The sequence below is a fragment of the Atractosteus spatula genome, chromosome 1 (assembly GCF_055471065.1).
Source record: "Atractosteus spatula isolate fAtrSpa1 chromosome 1, fAtrSpa1.hap1, whole genome shotgun sequence".
Lineage (NCBI taxonomy): Eukaryota > Metazoa > Chordata > Actinopteri > Semionotiformes > Lepisosteidae > Atractosteus > Atractosteus spatula.
In genome coordinates, this window is record NC_142706.1 from 20,927,661 (window position 1) to 20,946,632 (window position 18,972).

The window sequence follows — 18,972 nt, forward strand, 5'->3', positions numbered from 1 at the left end:
TCCTTGGGTGTAGTCCTGGTTCAGGACTTTGTTCTGCTGAAGTGTGAATTTTTGTCCCAGGTTTAGATTTTTGGGCAGCTCAAGCAAATTTTCATCAAGGATTCGCCTGGACATTTTTTACCTCAGTTCTGACACGATTCCCAGTCCCTGCTGATGAGGCAACATGCTTGACAGTTGAGATAGTGCTGACTGGTGTGCTCTGTTTGGCTTGCACCAGACAGAAAGCTTTGCATTTACACCACAAAGTTCAATTTTTGTCTAGTCTGACCATAAAACCATCTGCTACATGTCTTCAGAATATTTCATACAAGACTTAAAAAAAAGTGTTTTTCAGTGGTAGTTTCTAGGTAGTATAATGCACATTACTCTTCTCTATCATGGACTTCACTGTACTGTAAGTAATAAGTATTTTTCCCTTGATCTGTGTCTCTCTACCACCTGATTGTTTTGGGAAACTCATTGATCTTTATAGTCAAAATATCATACCACTGTGTGAATTAAAGCCAGTTTGTCACTTGCTCAAAACTTTACAAACAAGAACAAAAACAAAAACTGGTTACACATTGAAATAATATTTTCATTTTCCTTAGTTTGTATCTGCCTTTTACTATGAGATACAACACAGAAAACCACAAAGCACACACATGTTTAACACATTCTATGATATATACCACCCATTGGATAATACATTATTATTTATTTTAATTTGAAAATAAACAGACACATGCAATGAAGAACAAAGAAGAGATTTTCTAGTAACCTTATGTGCTGTACATTGAAATTTACCACCACCTTCCCAGGCTTCAGTTAATGTCCTGGTATGACCCAACAAGGTACAGTCAATATCTGTACAGTGACCCCCTTTTCTTAGGAATGCAGTAGGACAAGAATTAAAGGGCTATTTACCAGAACTGGACTAAAGGGCCATAATACAATGTAAAAAACACTTGTATTTACTTACAAATGATTTGTGAGTGGCACAATGGTGTGATGGGTCCTGGGTTTGATTCCAGCTATAGTCATCCACCCATAGGCAGCTTATATGCCAGCAGCTATATTACCCTGCAACTCACAACTGGCAACCTACTGAAACTAAGCAGGTGTGAGCCTGGTCAGTACCTGGATGAGAGACCTCCTGGGGAAATTTAAGGTTGCTGCTGGAAGAGGTCTTAGTGGGACCAGCAAGGGGCATTCACCCTGCAGTCTATGTGGGTCCTAATGCCCTACTATGGTGACAGGGACACTATATTGTAATAAGGTGCCGTCCGTCGGATGACATGTAAAACTGAGGTCCTGACTCTCTGTTGTCATTAAAAATCCTAGGGTGTTTCTCGAAAAGAGTAGAGGTGCAACCCTGGCATCCTGGCCAATTTTTCCATTGGCCCTTACCAATCATGGCCTCCTAATAATCCCCATCTATGAATTGGCTTCATTACTCTGTTCTCCTCCTCACTGATAGCTTATGTGTGGTGAGTGTTCTGGCACACTATGGCTGCCGTCGCATCATCCAGGTGGGGCTACACATTACTGTACCTGTAAAGCGCTTTTGAGTGGAGTTTCCAGAAAAGTACAATATAAGTGTAAGCAATTATTGTATTAATTTCTACATGTTGTCACTGTTTTCATGGATATTTTTTTCTAAGTACCTTGATTTTCTCCACCTCTCAAAAACATGCTCAATCACAAGTCTGACTGACTGTTCTAAATTGTCCCTGTTCTTTATGGTCCTGTGATGTACTGTACTGACTCAACAACACTTGACACTCATGCCATCCAATAAGAAAGTAGTGAACCAATTGTTGGATAAAAAACACCAAAGACAAATAATACTTAGTTATTAACAAAAAAAAATATTTAGCATTTATCCCATTAAGGCAGGTAAATCACAATAGATCTTAGAAGAATAAACCTAAACCAATATGGCATTACTGTATGTCCAAGATCAGGTGCCAACTGCAGACTTCTGACAACTGATGGTATTTCATTTTCTTCAGATGTTCCCCTTGCAATTAAAACTGTAAGGCAACCAAAAAGCAGTAATTTGGGGGGCATTTTGAAATTTTGTGTTTGTTTTCAAGCTTGAAATTTTAAATTGATTTAATTTCATTTACAGCAACCATTTTATCCTAAGAATGGCAAGAATGAGCAATCGTTGATTTTTACTGTTAGTGCATCCATTTGGAAGTCCAGGTTCACTTTTACAAGGCACATTTATAACTTACAGTACTTGAATTACTAGCTTACAAGTACATCTTAGCTGACTTCCTCCTATTTAATTCATTAAGCAATTATTTCACTGAATATTTTAAAACAGAAGCGTACAATTTTGTAGAAATAATCTTAGCTATTTGTATGGTTGAATAATGCAATGTTTTCTCTCATTTTATATTCTTCACTGTGTTTGACAGGAATTAGTAGGCTACCACCTAGAAGTGCTTTGTGAAACTGGCCCCAGGTTGTAAGTCACAGACTATGTGTAGTGCCGTCTGTCACTTCAGCATAATGGTTATGCACTTCATCTGTGAGTAAATAGGTCTTTTCTGGTTTTAAAACAGATCTGTGCTTGAAACCTCTCACTGAAAATGTTTACTTCCCAGACTTTGCTAAAAATTCAGTATTAATGTGTGCACTAGAAAAACAATAGGTTACACAGTTAACTTTTTTTTTCAGAAAACACTGCCAGGAGGAGTAATTGATCATTGCTTCATAAGTATCTTATTTAAGCAATGGCAAGACTACACTAAAATTGACCTACAGGAGACAGTTCCTTGCTTCCACACTGTGTCAGTGAAGTCTGTAGGGAAAAGAAAACACCAGACTGCTGGTGTAAGCAGTGATGGTGGGTGGACCAGTAGGTGGCGCTCAATGGCAGAGTTTATGAGTAGGTGTGTTCCACCGGTGATCAGTCTAAATTGATCTCTGGGTGTGTGCTTATTGAAATTGTTCCATTAATTCAATAAGTTAAGTAATTTCTCACCTCTCTACCTGCTGCTGGTGCATAATGGCTGCCTTACATAGATGAAGCAGGTTCCCTGCTATGTGTAAAGGGATTTCGGGTCATTTGGGATGAAAAGTACTATACAAATGAAAGGAATTATTTTTACCTACTATGTATGTTTATTTAACATTCCTGGCACACTTATGGTACATTAAATAGATGCCCTGTGTAGTGCCATTTGTTTTAACAACCTAATGTAAAACCATATTGAATAACCAATCTGCAAAGGGTCCTGTTTATAATGTGAGAAACAAAGCAATCAGCTAAATTCCTTCTGCATGTTATTTCAATCCACTTCCCCTGTGTGAAGTTAAGAAATCTCTTAACGTGTATGATTTTCAGGCCCATCTTTTGGCATTCGATGAGCTTGTCTCAGCTGGGGTCATTTGAACTTCTTCCACCCTTAGAAACATTGACACAAACTTTGTAATTCATCTTTCCTTAGTGAAAGCTGAAATTGCTGAGTGTGTAAGCTTGGTTCCCTGTATGTGCTATTGGTCTTCTTTAGGAGGCTTCTAGGATTCTCTACGGTATCTAGTGGTCACATTGCTCTGATCCTGGCTATTTTACACCTGCCCTTCGATTCTATTTAAAGTTTCCGTAGACATCGCCCAGTTTTGAAAGAACACACTAAGCAAGTTCTCCATTTTAAATAGAGCTGGATCAAAAGGGATGGATGCATAGGGTCAGTGTTACTGTGCATGTCAGGATCTGTCCCAGTTACATTCCTCTGCATTTTAAAGGCATCACACACAAATACTAATGAGTAGCAGTGACGCAAAACGTTTTGTACAGTTGAACTGTTATAGTCTGTTTTGAAGGGAAGTGGAAAAAGAAAAATGTAATTTCTGCACAAGATATGCGGGAGATTTTCTGTAGTTTAAGAAAAGGGTTTAGACAACTCTTCTGAATTAGGCTAGGGGGCGCTTTTTACCTCTGCAGGCTTAGGCTGAGTTTCTCAGTGAAGTTATGCAAAGCTTATTACTGACACTGTGCAACTCAAGTTGCAGCTTTAGCCTGGATGTCTTATCTAAGCCCTGACAAACTGTGAAAGGCAGGAGCAAAGAATTAGACATCAAATGTATAGTTCCTTAATAAAGGGATGTATGACAGTTCAATACCAAAAGTGTCTATATTAATTAAAAACCACTTTATTGCTGTTCCTCTTTTCTAATCAGAAGACAGCATTTTATCGGAACTGTTAAACTGGGAGAATTAAAGGAAAAAACCTGATCTTTTGTTTCAATTTTTTTAATGCCGTATTTATGTCTTTTTTTTTATTTGGCAATGTTAATGTGTTTAATTTACATATAAAAATAACATCTGTAGTAAAGGCATTAAGTTGTGTCTGGAATAGAAGGTTTGGCTGTATTACTCACCTCAAAGTTTACGTCTCACTTTTTAGAAAACTGCCTTATTCCAGCTGAAGTAAAAAAAAGATTTAAGTATCCTGATGTGATAACAAACCACAGAATATTTTGAATCATTTATTAATGACATGCCTTACGTATTCTGGCTATAATTAGGCAATCGGACCAATTTTTACGATGACCTAAATGTGTTTTTATTCTCAGGTAGCACTGAACCTTTTATTTCTCTTTTGCACAACACTGAATTAAATGAGGGACACCATGATGGCACAGTGGTTGGCATTGTTGCAGAGTGAGGTCCAGGGTTGAGTTTCTGGGGTACTACAATATCCGCGTGGAGATCCGAATGTGTTCCTCCAGGTGCTCCGGTTGCTTCCATCAGTCCAAAATCATGCTAGCAGGTCAATTGGGTTCTGGGAAAATTGGCCCTGGTGTGATTGTGTGCGTGTTAGTGTGTGTGATAAACTGCCATTCTGTCCAGAGTGTACAGTACCTTGCCTTACACCCGGGATAGGCTCCGGCTCCCCGTTGATCCTGAATTGTAGGAAGTGATTAGAAAATGGATGGTGGGATGAAATAAATGAGAGTATTGCATCTAGTCAAAATATAGGAATAGCTATGGCTCATTTTATTATCTTTCTTGCTACTTCTTTCATTTAAAGGGACTCACATTCCACAGTTCACTAGGACTTTGAGATCTTACTGTGTATCCACAATTTGCTGTATTTTCCAAAAGAAAAAAATTGTGACCAGCTCTCCTACACCCAGGCACATTAGAGTTAATAATCAATATTTGGTGTTTTGATTTAGTATGATTTTTACTTGCACATTTTCTGACTTGTTAAGATCTGAAGCTGATAAAGCTCCCTTTTAGGGAATGTCAGTGAAATTAAACCATACTATATAAATTAAGTTTGGTTTTGGATACCACGTATAAGGTTACATTCCCTTACTAATTTTTATTTATTGTTTTCTTGGACTTTGTACAATATTACCTACTGTAATGAACTACTATATTTGTTTTAGACACAAACTTTTAGGAAGTTAATATGACTCTACAGACATACAAAATGATGTTTGATTGATAGGCTGAAAAAGGTGATAATTTTTTTCACCTTGCAATAGACATTTACTATATAGATTTTTAAACACATATTAAATGTACGTTTAAGTAAAAGTTACAAAACTATGAAGAATATAAATCAAGAAATATTAAGGAACATCCTAGTCGGCCTAAGTTATTAAGTCATACTATTTATTTGTTTTAATTTACAGTATAAGGCACCTGGCTAGGTTAGGTATTGACACTAAAAAGAGCATATCCTTTTAAATTCATCATCTAAATCGAAACAAGCAAAATTAAATTGTGTTTTGCTTCATTTGAGGAAGACTTCTTTCCAAGAATGTGCAAATAAATGACTTAGTTTATCTTAGATAACAGTAGGATTTGAATATTACCCATACCCGCTATTACCTATTGTCACAAAGCCCCAACCTGAATATTCAATCAATGAAACCTGTGCAGTCAATGATTGTGGCCTTAAGAAATGAATGAATCACCATCCAATGTGACAGATTTTCCTGGAAATGAGGAAGTAGTGAATGAACGGCATCTGTTTGTCAAGTGGTGAACTGAGCAAGATTTGCCTCAATATGAACAGAATATCCTGGCAACGGAACTGCACAAAATTCACTCCGACATTGTTAACCTCACTACAATGTCAAAAAAGTCATCTGTGGTGTGAAGGGAGAGGTTGCACGCCAATGTGAAGGGTTCTGATCTAGCTGTGCGGAGCTGACCATGTTGCCACAGGAGACCTGGAGGCCTCAGCCTTCTCAGCATCTGGAGAAGGAAAATTAGCGTTTGTTTCTCCTATCCGTGACACAGGGACTCTGTTCTGAGAAATCTTTTTGAGAGGGCGTAGGAGGAGAAAAGCTACAGGATCAGATGTTCTCTATTCTCCAGTCATGAATAGTCATTAGGTTTTAAAAGTAATTTAAATAGCCCAATGAATAGAGAATTGCAACACAGTTTTACCAAGTACAAATGTGGCCATTAAAGAATAGAATGGCCAATTATTTTTTAACCCAGATAATTTATCATAGCCAAATGTATGTTTACCGCAACTCAGCGTGCAGCTACAGTATGAACCCTGCAACCACACACAGGGGAGAACGAGGAAGTGTAGGCAGACTCCTCCAACCCTCCCACCTGTGGGCCATTTGCCTTTTTATGTCACAGGCTGCACCCAGGCTGGAATCTTTTTTACTTGAATCATAGAGCTTGACTAGAACTTAAACAAGAACGTTAGAATTTGTCCATTTACAGTAAGTGATTAAGAACTCACATGGAATGAAATAAAAAAGTACTTAGGCCCTCCTAACCAGGGTTGTAGATTTGTGTTCGAGGGTAAAAAAAAGGCTGCCAAAGTCTATTTATTAATTTATCACCGAAGAAAGATATTGCTCCCCTTGCTCACAAATTGTTTGCAAAACTCAGGTTAACCTGAAACTGACTTTCCAAACCAAAGTAAACAGGGAGAGGTGTGAATTCTTGAATTTAAAAATCGAAAGGTAAAACTGAGCACAAAATTAAAGTCTTTTTGCTTTGAATATACAAAGCCAAGAGCTAAGAACCTTCAGGGATTTCAGAAGCCTGACAGTCTCCGCCTGCCACCTCAGATAAGTAGGCTGTCTACTGAATCATGTTTAGAGCATCTTTCATTCTGTGGAAAATAAATAATACTGAATGCAGGCAGCATTAGGTCGGCTGCTTTGAAGAACAGTTGTTGAACAAATACTTGTTACAGTGACAGTTTGAACTCCATTTGGTAAACCGTGTCATTTTTGTGTATTCATTAAGAAAACTGTTGAAAAGCATCCCAATAGTAAAAAAAAACATACTTGTTTTATAAGAAGAGCCTGTTCTCAGAGCTCTGTTTCTCTGCACTGAGCAGGTTCCCTAGTGTTATGTCTTGTCAGAACAGTAGACATTTTGCAGATGTGAAATAGGTGGCAGCACAAAGCATGCATCTTCAGCAGAGTTTGCCTGAACCCAAGCTGAAAGACTTCAATGAAACTCATGTCAGTTGATTTATAAGGAATACTCGACTTGTCACTCTCCTAGTTCACCTGACAGCATCCCCACGTTTGAACCAGAAGGAGCTCTGGTTTAAATCTCCAGTCACTCTCTCTTCAGTAGAAAATAAAGCACATCAAGGAGAGTCCCAGTCCAGCTTCCCCTGATAAATTTTGACTCTGGAAAATCACAAACCATTTATCCGGAATGGTCACGGTTTCCAGGTTCAATCTAAAAATATTTCAGCTCTTCCATAACATGCTCAGATGGAAAGTCATGTCTTCTCTGACAGGCCTTTCAGTTTATCTTCATAAATCAGGCACTCTTCAGCGTTCTTTGTCCTATCCCTTGTATGAACCCCACATCATGTGCCTTTATCGCTTGCACGAACAGACCTCGTACTCCCACAAGACCTTACAAATCTTTGCACAACCATCTCTGTATAGCCACTTGGCACTTGAGACTTCTTCATCTGATAACCTTTAGGTCATCCCTAGTCTGTAAAGCCTCTTTATAATAGTAGAATTCATTAAGTTGAATATGACTTCCTGGAGGCAGATGGGATAGGGTCAAGACATGGGCAGTGGCTGCCCATGTGCCCCGGCAGTAGTGTGGGAAAAGAGATTAAGTATTGCCCCTTGGGCTTTTAATGGTCAGGGACTGAAATGTAAGGTGCTGGTTCTCTCTAGGTAAAATTCAACATGGGAGGTTGGAGAGCTGTTACTCAGGTAAGAAACTCCTGATAAAGGTAGGTCCAAGGAGCCATTAGACTAAAGATGCTGCTTACTTTTTTATTTTAATTCCTGATTTTGTTACAGTATGTTGATAGCATCCTGGTGAATAAAAGCATGGAGAGTTGAGAGACTCCCTATGTAATGAAGGAGACAAAATGAAGCATGTACTGTATATTCAGCACCTGTATGACCATGGGACACGTTATCTTTTTTTTTTTTCCTATTCCCGTTATTTTCATGTCATGTGTCCTGGAAGTTCTGTGGAACTACCAGATATTTATTAACTAGGTTTGTCCCTGTAACCCATGTACTGCAGTGGAAGTAGAAGGACACTGCAAATGGAATTGTTTGACCTGTGGCTGTAGCCATTTGTCACTTAATGTGCTCCACAGAACCTACCAGAGCGAATAAGACAGTATGACTGTTTATCAGACTGTATGACTATCACTGCCATTACTGCAAGCTCACAAAAACCTATCGTACAGTGTAAGCTGACTGAAGCCCACACAGGCCTGGCAATGCTTTACCAATGGTATGCCTCTCCTTGAGGAATCCTCATTGCTAACTAAGGATTTAGCCAGGTCTCAATCCAACCACCCAACCCAACCACGTCTCAGCTATGACCTTAGGTAATGGCACAGTAGAATCATTTGGGAAACACTTATTTATCACATTTACTCTTGTATCATGAGCTTGCTCTCTTTGGCAACAATATGCCTGTGTTAAGGTTCATTTGCTTCAAGCAGTAGCTTGTAAATGTATTTAAACACCTGATTTCTCCCTCAATTTGTGTTTGAGGTGCATGCAAAAAATCCTGATTCAACTTAAATAAATAAAATAATTGAAACCAGGGATCCTCTGTCACCCAGGTAATTAATATTTAGTTTAATAGAAAATAGGAATGTACTGTAGCTAGGTATTGCATATTGAAATGTATACAAAAATCACCACATTTTTGTGTACAACTAAAAAGTGACACTTTTAATGTTTTAGTATACATGCATGCCACCTGTATGCAGATTATACTTTTGCCACCCCAAAATGAAAATTTCACACCAGCACATCAAGGAGTTTTGACATGTTTCCTTCATTTTAGCTTCACCGGGCCTGAGTGTCTCAACCTGACCTGCATACAGGTTGAGTTCTGTGATCGTGGGCTCGAACTTGGGTCATGTCTTTAGTAAACCATGACCCGAAGTCCTCCAGTGGTGGCTCACTGATCTGATCATAGATGTGAACTGTGTGCAAAGAGTGGTTGTAACAGAATATGAAAAAAACTATCCTAAACTTAAAAATATGTATTATTTTACAACACAACAAATGGCATCCCTGGCACTCTAAGCTGTAACTTTCTCTCCCAAGGTAATGAACCAAAACTGTCTAGCTGTATGTTTGTGTGTGAGAACCTACTGCTATTAAATCTAAAATCGTGCCCCTAAAGAGAATTCTAACATGTCAAGTAAAGGTGTTCTGGAGTTTCATGTCATGAAAGGGCTTCATCTGTAAAATGTCAATGACTAATTCATAAATTTACTTTAAGATTCATTTATCTTGGTAAAACAAAAAAATATATATTTGAAAGTTATAGTTTGAAATACTATAAATAATACCTTTTAAAACCAAAAGGTTTTAGGTATTTGTTTCTGTAAATAACATCTTGTTAGCTGTTGGTCTGCCATTTATCAATGCCTCATACATTCCCTATGAATGCAAGTCACATGAGTTATTTATTACTACCACAAAACATATTAAGCAAACATCAATACAGGGCTTTCAAGTGATAACTACAACGTGGAAGTGAATTTCACTGATGGTTGGTGACAACTGTAAAGCAGTTTAATTGTGAATTACTTGGATAGATGATACACTGTACTAACAAGTAAATGTGAATAGATACATTTTTCTTTTCTGACAATACATCTTTTGGAAATCTGGCCACATCTGACTTGAAGGGCAAATACCGTGTTATTCTGAAAGACCAGATTCTGAAAAGAGGAGAATGTTGAAATATCAAAAGATTCTGTAATAGAACATCCATTTGGATGAATATGATCCTGCACAGGGACGTGGTCATTTTGACCTCTGCGTTTCAGCATGTCAGGAAGAAAACCTTCCTGGGTCAATTTGAGTGGCCACACTTTGAAAGCAATAGACAGCTAGTGACCCAAAAAAACAAATTGCCTAAGCTGATCTTTACTCTCGGAAGCTCAATACCTCAAATGCAACCTTTAAGTTTAACTGCAAGCAAGGAGAAGTCCTCTGGGCCGATAAAGCTGGAGACCAGTCACCAATAGTTCAGTAGTTCTGTTTGAAATCACTTTCATGTGAGCTTTAAATTGTAAGATGTTATTTGACAATCCAAAAATGGGGAGATATACACTGTGAAAAGGGAGATGGTGTGTCAATTTACACTGCTGCTGTCACTGGAGCTGGTCTAGGCTCCCGCGAAGCATAGTTCAGGACCTTATGCAGATGGTATAATCCGGAAGTGACTGGAATAAGACTTCAAGGGAAACACAGCAGGAGCAGGACGGGATGACAGACAGGGGGGTGTGACGGCTGTGATCTGGTGCTTAGGGGGCGTGGCACAGGCGAACAAGTCCTGAGGTAGTCCAAAGGGGAAACCGGGACGCAGTCCAGGGTCCAGGAGCCGGGAGAGCCAATCGGAGACAGACAAGATTAAAACCGGAACGGGATCCGGAACAGGAACAGGGACAGGAAACCAGGAGGAAAAAAAACAGTAACGTGGCCAGACGCTCTGAGCCCTGGACTCAGCAGGTCAGGACGCCGTGATGAAGCCTATGCCATCGGGTCTCTCCAGGACCCACTGGTAGGCAGGCTTCTGGGCATCCATCTTCCAATGCAGAGCGGGGGATAATGGGAGTGCCAGGCTTAAATAAGGAGACAAAACAAGGGGCAGGTGCATGTACTCAACTTAAATATGAAAGGGCCAGAGCTCCATTAAAAGGAGGGATTATGATCATGACAGCTACCTCATATCTTCTGGATTCAAGTCTGGCCTGGGGTGTAATCTTTCAGGAGTTTGCATGTTCTCCTCTTATCTGCGTGGAGTTCCTCCCAGTATCATGGGATGAATACAGTAAGTGTCTCTAAACCATCCTGGCTGTAGTCCCACATTATTCCCTTTGCTGGCTAATTTAGGCTCCAGCTCACCATGACAGTTTAGAGATATATGAGTTACTGATGATGGAGGGATGGTGGATGGATAGATGGTTGGGTATCATATTTATACAGAGCTATTATAAAGCTAGTTGGCCGATTCAAATAGCTGCACACAGAGAACTGCGTTGTGGAGCAATTCAATTTGGCATACAACACAGTTGTGTACCAAAAGCGAGATCATGGAGTAAATGGTCACATGGAAAATGTGTCGTAAACACAGTACCAAACAGTTCTGAATTGCTGGTATCCACCAGAAAACACCTCCAAGCCAGCATGGACACAAATGTTTGTCATATTGAGGAGAAAACATATTCTCTGATGTGTACCACTGTTATCAATGGGATAATTCCCCCCTGATTCCTTTTGTACATGAGATGAATGTTTTTGTTCAGTGGTGCACAGGTCTCTTGTTGTTTGATCTTATACATGAAACTAAATGACAGGTCTGTGGCTGTCAATGAATTGCAGTGGTGTTTATGGAATCAGTGACTTCATGTGTACCTGCCTTCTTGTCTATTTAGAAAATGAGCCCCGCAATGATTTAAAGGCACAAGATTTGAAACTACCAAATAAAACTGGTATACAGTATCTACAGTACAGGACATTTTTCTTCTAGGGGGACAATAAGACCTTTAGAAAATATTTCTGTACGTATATAATTTAACATACGTTTAACCTCAAATCAGTATAGCATACAGTAGGTTACATGATGATAATGAAATGATAATGATAATGTAAGGAGACTTGATCCTTTCCAAGACTGTTCCACCGTAATATGCAAAAGGAGCAGAATGTGAATGACGTTAATAAATTTAGGGGTCATTCTCTGTGTCATGCAAGGCAACAGCTTACTTAGATTTTATGTGGGGAACTCCATCAGCAATGCTAACTCATGATACGGCACTCCGTTGCAGATAGATAATCTACACTTTATTTTAGGTACTGTGAGCCCACATGTGCTCAATGTGATTGAGGTTCAGTGGTTGGTCAGGCCATGGAAACTTTCCTTTCAATCTGTGTGTGTCAGGAGGAGCTTGAGCTGAAAACACTGCTGTCTTCAGGCTGACTCCTGGTGACACGGACAGGCATCATTCCTTCATGAAGAGAATCCTGAAGGACTGTATCAGCCAGAAGTTACAGAGGCCCTCAAGTAGACAAGACAGCAACGCATGTTACACACTGATGAGGCATCAGACCTCTCCCACAGCCAGACCAATCCACTGCTATAAACAAGTGAGAACTAGTTTAGAAAAACCCTTTGAAACTGGCCCAGTAAATCTTGAGGCTAGGATTTCATATCTCTGCCACACAACGTGCTCAAGTATTACTGGTTGCATTCATGTTATTAATGTTACTGTTGTTACTGTTAGGTTTGAGCACATGGCAGATGCATAAGGTTACTTACTGTAGGTTGCTAGGAGAAGAAAAGGCAAACCACAAGAACTAAATTTTAGTTTCATTGCAATTCTAGTTTTCTTTTTAAAGCAGTCGTATTTGGGTACTGTGAAGTGGAAATTTAAGAATGACACTGCCTTTATCTTAATAGTTACACTTCACTTAAAGGGCTTAAAGAGCAACTAAAGTTACAGTAGCAAGTCTTATTTCTTTCCGTGTGTGTACTGTAACTATATAGATTTACAGTATACAACAAGTTGCATATATTTGTATATGTAGCAGATGGCCAATGTTGTAACTAGTTTCTACATGCCCTGTGCTCACTGAGTGCAGTCTCCTGTAATCCCGTGGATGAATGACTAGTACCCTAATTTACTTTCATCTTTAAAATGAATTGTTTTATACACCCTCGTTGGTGATGTATGATTGTACAATACATATATACCCTGTAGATATTTTACTGTATAAATGTAAATACAGCATGAATAATGAGTGTCGGTAGCCTTAATTTCTTTATAACAGTATGATTTCTTTGCAGGTCTTTCTTTAGAACTTTCAAATGATCATCTGCAACATCATGGTTTGATGTGAAGCATGGCTTTTTTTAGGGGTATGCATTAATCTACTTAGGCACAATAATTCATTTTTGGTTTAATTGTATACATTTCGTTCTTTTCAGCAACGAAATACTGATGTTCAATCTTGTATGACACGCTAAACTTCATAAACCTTAGCCTATAGTGTTCGTTCCATAAGAGACTAGTCGGGACAAGACGTGCAGCTACTGTGCTCGCAATTCGCTTATGCACTACCTAATCTCTACAGGATTGTCTTTTGTAAATAGAAAAATCTTTACTTATAATTAAAACTGTTAAGTAGATTGCCATACATGACTGTCCTCCTAAACTAGAAACGTGCATTGAAATATCATATTTTTACAGTACGTCGAAACAGCACCGCTGTCCCTGCAATGAAAGTAAACTAAGTGCTGTGTAAGTACTAATAAGTGGTGTACGGTCTACTGTACATGTCTGCAGGGCAGGGTTTTAGTTTAGTTGGCTCAGTGTCACACACAGATGTGACTCTTTACCCCTACACAACACCGTGACGGCTAAAATCCAGCCTAAAAATCACTCAGATTACACTCCAGAGGAAGAGCTACTCGACACGACAGACGAAAATCAAATCTGTAAGCATCTCGTCTAATTCCGAATGCGCCGAACTTCCAGAAATCAACTGAATCTTCTCTTTCCCAGTCAGCAGCGATTGACTGCCTTCAGCAGACTAAGCACTTAAACGCGACCGAGGAGGAACGCGAGAGAGACGGTCTATTTTTTTCCCCCAGACAAGCGCAGAGGTTTACTGGGATAACTTATTACTGTTCCTGGAGAGGAGAGCCAATAACAGTCAGCGATTTCCTTCTGCAATTTGTGTTCCAGGTTTTGGAAAGGGGACAATAGTGTGTTCTAATACTGAGAACTGCGGTGCTTCACGAGGAACGTCGTCTTGCGCGCAGCAGCAGGCGAGAATTCCGTGCAGAACCGGGTGTAAAAGAAGACGCGTTGCTTCCTTCTTTTAAAGTCATAAAACACTTAATACGGCTGCATCTCAGCAGCACTACCCAGGAGGACACCTTCAGACTTCTCGATTTCCTCAGAGACTGAAAGTGGGGAGAAAAGAAGTTCCCCACTTGAGGGCGAAATCATACTTTTCAGGACGTCAAGTTTAAAAGCTACAGGACCTGGGCTCTTCCAGAGACAACATGCAGAAATGGTAAATATGTAAACGGTATGCTCTTGCTGTACCAAAATTCATTCAATTTCGTGTTACTCCATACACAGCTCTATGCATGGCAAACTTTTTTTTGAAAACTTTCTTGAACAGCTTGGCCTGGTATGTTTGTACTTGTCCTGCAGAGTCGATGAAGCAAATACTAACAAGTATAGGGACGCTTAGGTGGCATTGTTATTTTGTTCTGTATCAGATTTTACTTTAAAACAAACTTTCACAGGATCCATTCGCCCATTGTGTCTTTCATTATTTTATTTTATAGAATTTCATTAAACAAACTTGGTTTTCCTTGATATTATTCATATTCCTCTAGTTCCTTGTTTGTTATCTCACATTTTATAAAGCGCTCAATATTTGTTTTATGCTGTCAGAATAAAAAAAAATATCACGTCTGTTTATTTTTCCTATAGCTAAGTTTATATACTGTGCAACTTCAAAAGTTAAAATGTAACCGCCAAACCAGCCTTTTCTAGAACTAGCGCAGACCCCAAAAGCATGTCCATTTCATTACAAATGTATGAAGACTAATGAAATGTATTTATTATTATTAACAAGAATAATGCTGAGCATAAGAAAGTGTAACAGGGTGAATGTTTTATCGCCACGCATTAGACAGTTTTAAGTGAGCGTTTTCTTCTATCGTTTGCTATTCTTTAGTTGTGGGCGTAATAGTAACGTGTAGTGCTCTTCACGGCTATCGACAGTTGGTTTTCGGCTGTAGTGAAGACATTACGGGCATGACCCAGTACAAAGATATCATTTTAACAGCAATACCTGGTCTTGTTCAAGTTAGGAAAGACGCACGGTGAACTGTCAAAAGCAGGCAACTTTGAGAAAGCTCTCAGTGCTTTACAAATACTGGAGAAGGTGTGCTGGTACTGTACATGATACAACAGCTTTGCAGTGGATATTCGTTTTCCCGAGACTTTCAAAAAGAAGTTACAAGACTCTGTCTGGGCCACGAAAATTTGTCTTTTGGCCTGTACCTGTTTAAGACTTCACCAGTTTAATTGCTTATTATTACGTGTGACGAAACTACACCCGAAACAGCACTGAAGAACTTGTCTTCGCTTTACAAGCGTTTCTGTTAGCGTTGCCGTGCTTTTTTACCCTCTGGTGACACTTTTCGAAGATTCCTTTTGAAAGAATGCGCAACCTTAAGTGGATGTAAACAGCGAAATGTTTTTGTTTTAAATAAAAGTGTGCTTAGCATTTTTTTACAGGGGAAATATATTACTCGTCTCAGCAAAAGGGCATGAAACGATCGATGTCGTCGGCACACAAAAGGTTTTTCGCATTGCAGTTGTTAAAAAGCATTTTTTAATAATGATGCCTTGTAACAGGCGTGTATTAATTTGTTGAAACAATTGAACACTTTTATTCTTTATTTAAAAATCGGACAACAATCCAATAAGACAAATCAGACAATACAGTAAGACATATTTACACTAAAGATACCGATAAATGCTGTTTGAAGGCAGTAGGTTAAGTGTAAGCGTATTGAGTGGGAATAATACATTTGAATAAATAAGTAGTTGTACATAAGCAGGGTGGCCCCAAAGTCATGTTGTTCTAGACTGTGTTACAATGCATTTATTAAGATTTTAAACCAGGATGGCAGTTTTTCTTAAATTCAGTGATGAAACCAAAAACAAGCGTTGATACAAGTTGAAAACAAAAGTTAACCTGAACCAAATCATAAATAATAACAATGTACTTTAAATTATAGTCCAATATTGACTGAGTGCTGATGTTTAAAAAAAAACTGTCAATAAGCTGCTTAAGTGCCTTGTGTTGTATAAACCAAATCAATAAAAAGATTAAAGTGAACAAAGTAACAGCAACAGAGGTTTCACCATAGTTCATTCAGCTTTGATTGAATTATAAATACAATCCACCATGCAGTAATTAAGATAAATTTAATTTTGAAAGAATGTGATTTTCATAAATAAATTGTAGATTAATAATTTACATTGTTCACAAGTGTTTACACTGTGAAGTGAGTACAATATTCAAGTACTGTATGAAGTCACACAGTTATGAAAATTGCATTTACTTAATCATTTCAATGAAAATAAAATGTGCAGCTTTATGTCTTCACAGACTTGTGGTCTTCAAGAAAACAAGAGGACAGTATTTATTCTGTTTGGTTGTGAAACTAACAGCTGTTTTTGCCATTTTTAAAATACAAACCTTCAAAAGAGTGCCAACTAAGAATCATGTTCGAAAATCAGCATTACACGACTTTCTGCCTTTTCTCATTGATGCATATAACAGGCTCGGAATGGGGAAAAAAAAGTTTTCATGCAGGAGTAACAGATTTAAGCTTGTTAAGGAAATAAAAGAGGGAAAAAAGATCACAGCTCCCTCCTTTTAAAAGCGCTTGTACTCTCCAGTTTGACTGCTCCAGTCAGAGTTTATGAGTTCAGCGCTTTACATAATATTTTGTCCTAATCTTGGTTCCTGTCAGAGATGTTTCATGGTTGTGTAAGTGCTGCAGTCAAGAATGCCAATTTGCATTCCAGGAGTGTCATTTGATTACTTTTATCTGTGCAGCTTCTAGACTAGCCCAGACCTTCGCATTTCATCTTGCCATGTCACAAGTCAACACGGTGTCGTCTTTTTCAGAAATCAGCCCAGATTTAGACAAGGGAAGGGGGTGTGGGTGGAGGGGGGGGGGGGGGCGGGGGAGCACTTTCATGTTGTAGGCTGAGTCCCAGGCTAGCTTGTCAGCAGTAGGCTGTGATTCACTGGGGCTCTGAAGAATTGGAAAGTAGATGATGGTTAGACGGTTCAATAAGCCCATGGACAGGTAGCCTGTGATGGCCCCAAGAGAGCCAGTCTTAATGAAGAACAGGTCTGCTTAGTTCTTCACTCCCTGACCCCATGTTGTCCCCACAGTTTTCTCATTTGATCTCTCCCAGCAAATTGATCTTTTCTAGTATTTTTTTTACCTTCCAAGTTAGTCCTTGTGGGAGCTAAATTAACAGAGCAACTTAAGTTGGATAATACAGCTGTTGGAAAAGAAATTGGACACTGGCCTTTTCTGTTCGTTCTTTTCTTACTGTTGTTTGGTTCTTTCAGTGCCGGGGTTTAAAACAGTCTTGTCTAAGACAGATCAGAAAGGTCAGGTTCAAGCCTTGACTCGGGACAGTAGCACCACATGTATTTATTAAGTATATACTGTATCTAAACACACATACGTGGATAGCACATACTGTATATATTTAAGTGTGCACATTTTTCTGTCTGTCAGATCAGTATTTTGTTTACTACATGAGTGCTGTAAGAAAATACTTAATTTTCATTTCATTGTTACATATTCACGTCATTTACAAGGTAGCCATGTTTTCTGTTAAAAACCAAATTCATTTTAAGATGTACCCCAGCATATTTTCCTTTTAGAATGAGGCAGATATTGGTCTTTGTTGAAGAACCTCAACAGCAAAATGACAAAAGCAATCAACAGAAGTAACATTTACAAAGTATGTAGTTTTTTTTTTGCAAGGTAAAAAGTAACTACTACATACACCTTAGTACTACCCTAAAGAATAATCATCCATCCTTTATCAGAAATGTCCTTATTTATAGATGATAAATATATAATTTAAATTTACTCCTATTCAGTATTTCATTTTTCTTGGTTGTGTAAGGCTTTGGTTTTTGAGTCAATTTAGCAGAAAACATAATTAAACAGAAAACAAAAATGGCATTACAAAACTATGCCAATCTTTCAATCCATGCACTAATTAAACACACAAGTGTATAAATGTAAGAATCCAAATTAAACTGTTCATTTTCATAGAACAATGGTTTATTTTGTGACAGAAGTTACAGCCTGAAATGTAGTCATGCTTGTTGCAGCACTTTGCCTTTGAGACCATACAAGAAGAGCACACCATCTGCTGAGCTCTTGTGACGCATATGGAAAGGTTATATGCACAAGAAGATGAACTGCAGTTGTATGCTTGCTTTGTTGTGATCTTTGCTTGAGCCTGGCCTCTTCTGCTGTATCCTTCTTGGATTGCTATTGTAACGATAGTTCATCCATGAGAACAGATTATAGCCAACACCGCCATTGGCAAACTATTTAGACCTGCCTTAACAAGGCATTTCAGAAGACAGTGTCATGGCAACATGGCAAGAGGTGATGTATTGACTTGCATAGGTTTTGAAACAATTTGGTTTGGTAGGTGTTCAATCTGATGCAGCACTGAAGCTTTGCAGTTTCCTGTGCATTGTATGTGTTTTTTTTGGACAAACAGGAATTGCAGAGACATTTTCAGACTCTTACGTGATGCATGATTTACAATAATCAAAAACATATTTTGAAGTAGAACTTGCTTCAGTTGGCTTTCCTTGAGTGGCCATATATGTATATACAGCCCACGTTATTCTCATTTGTTCCTCATGGAAATATCT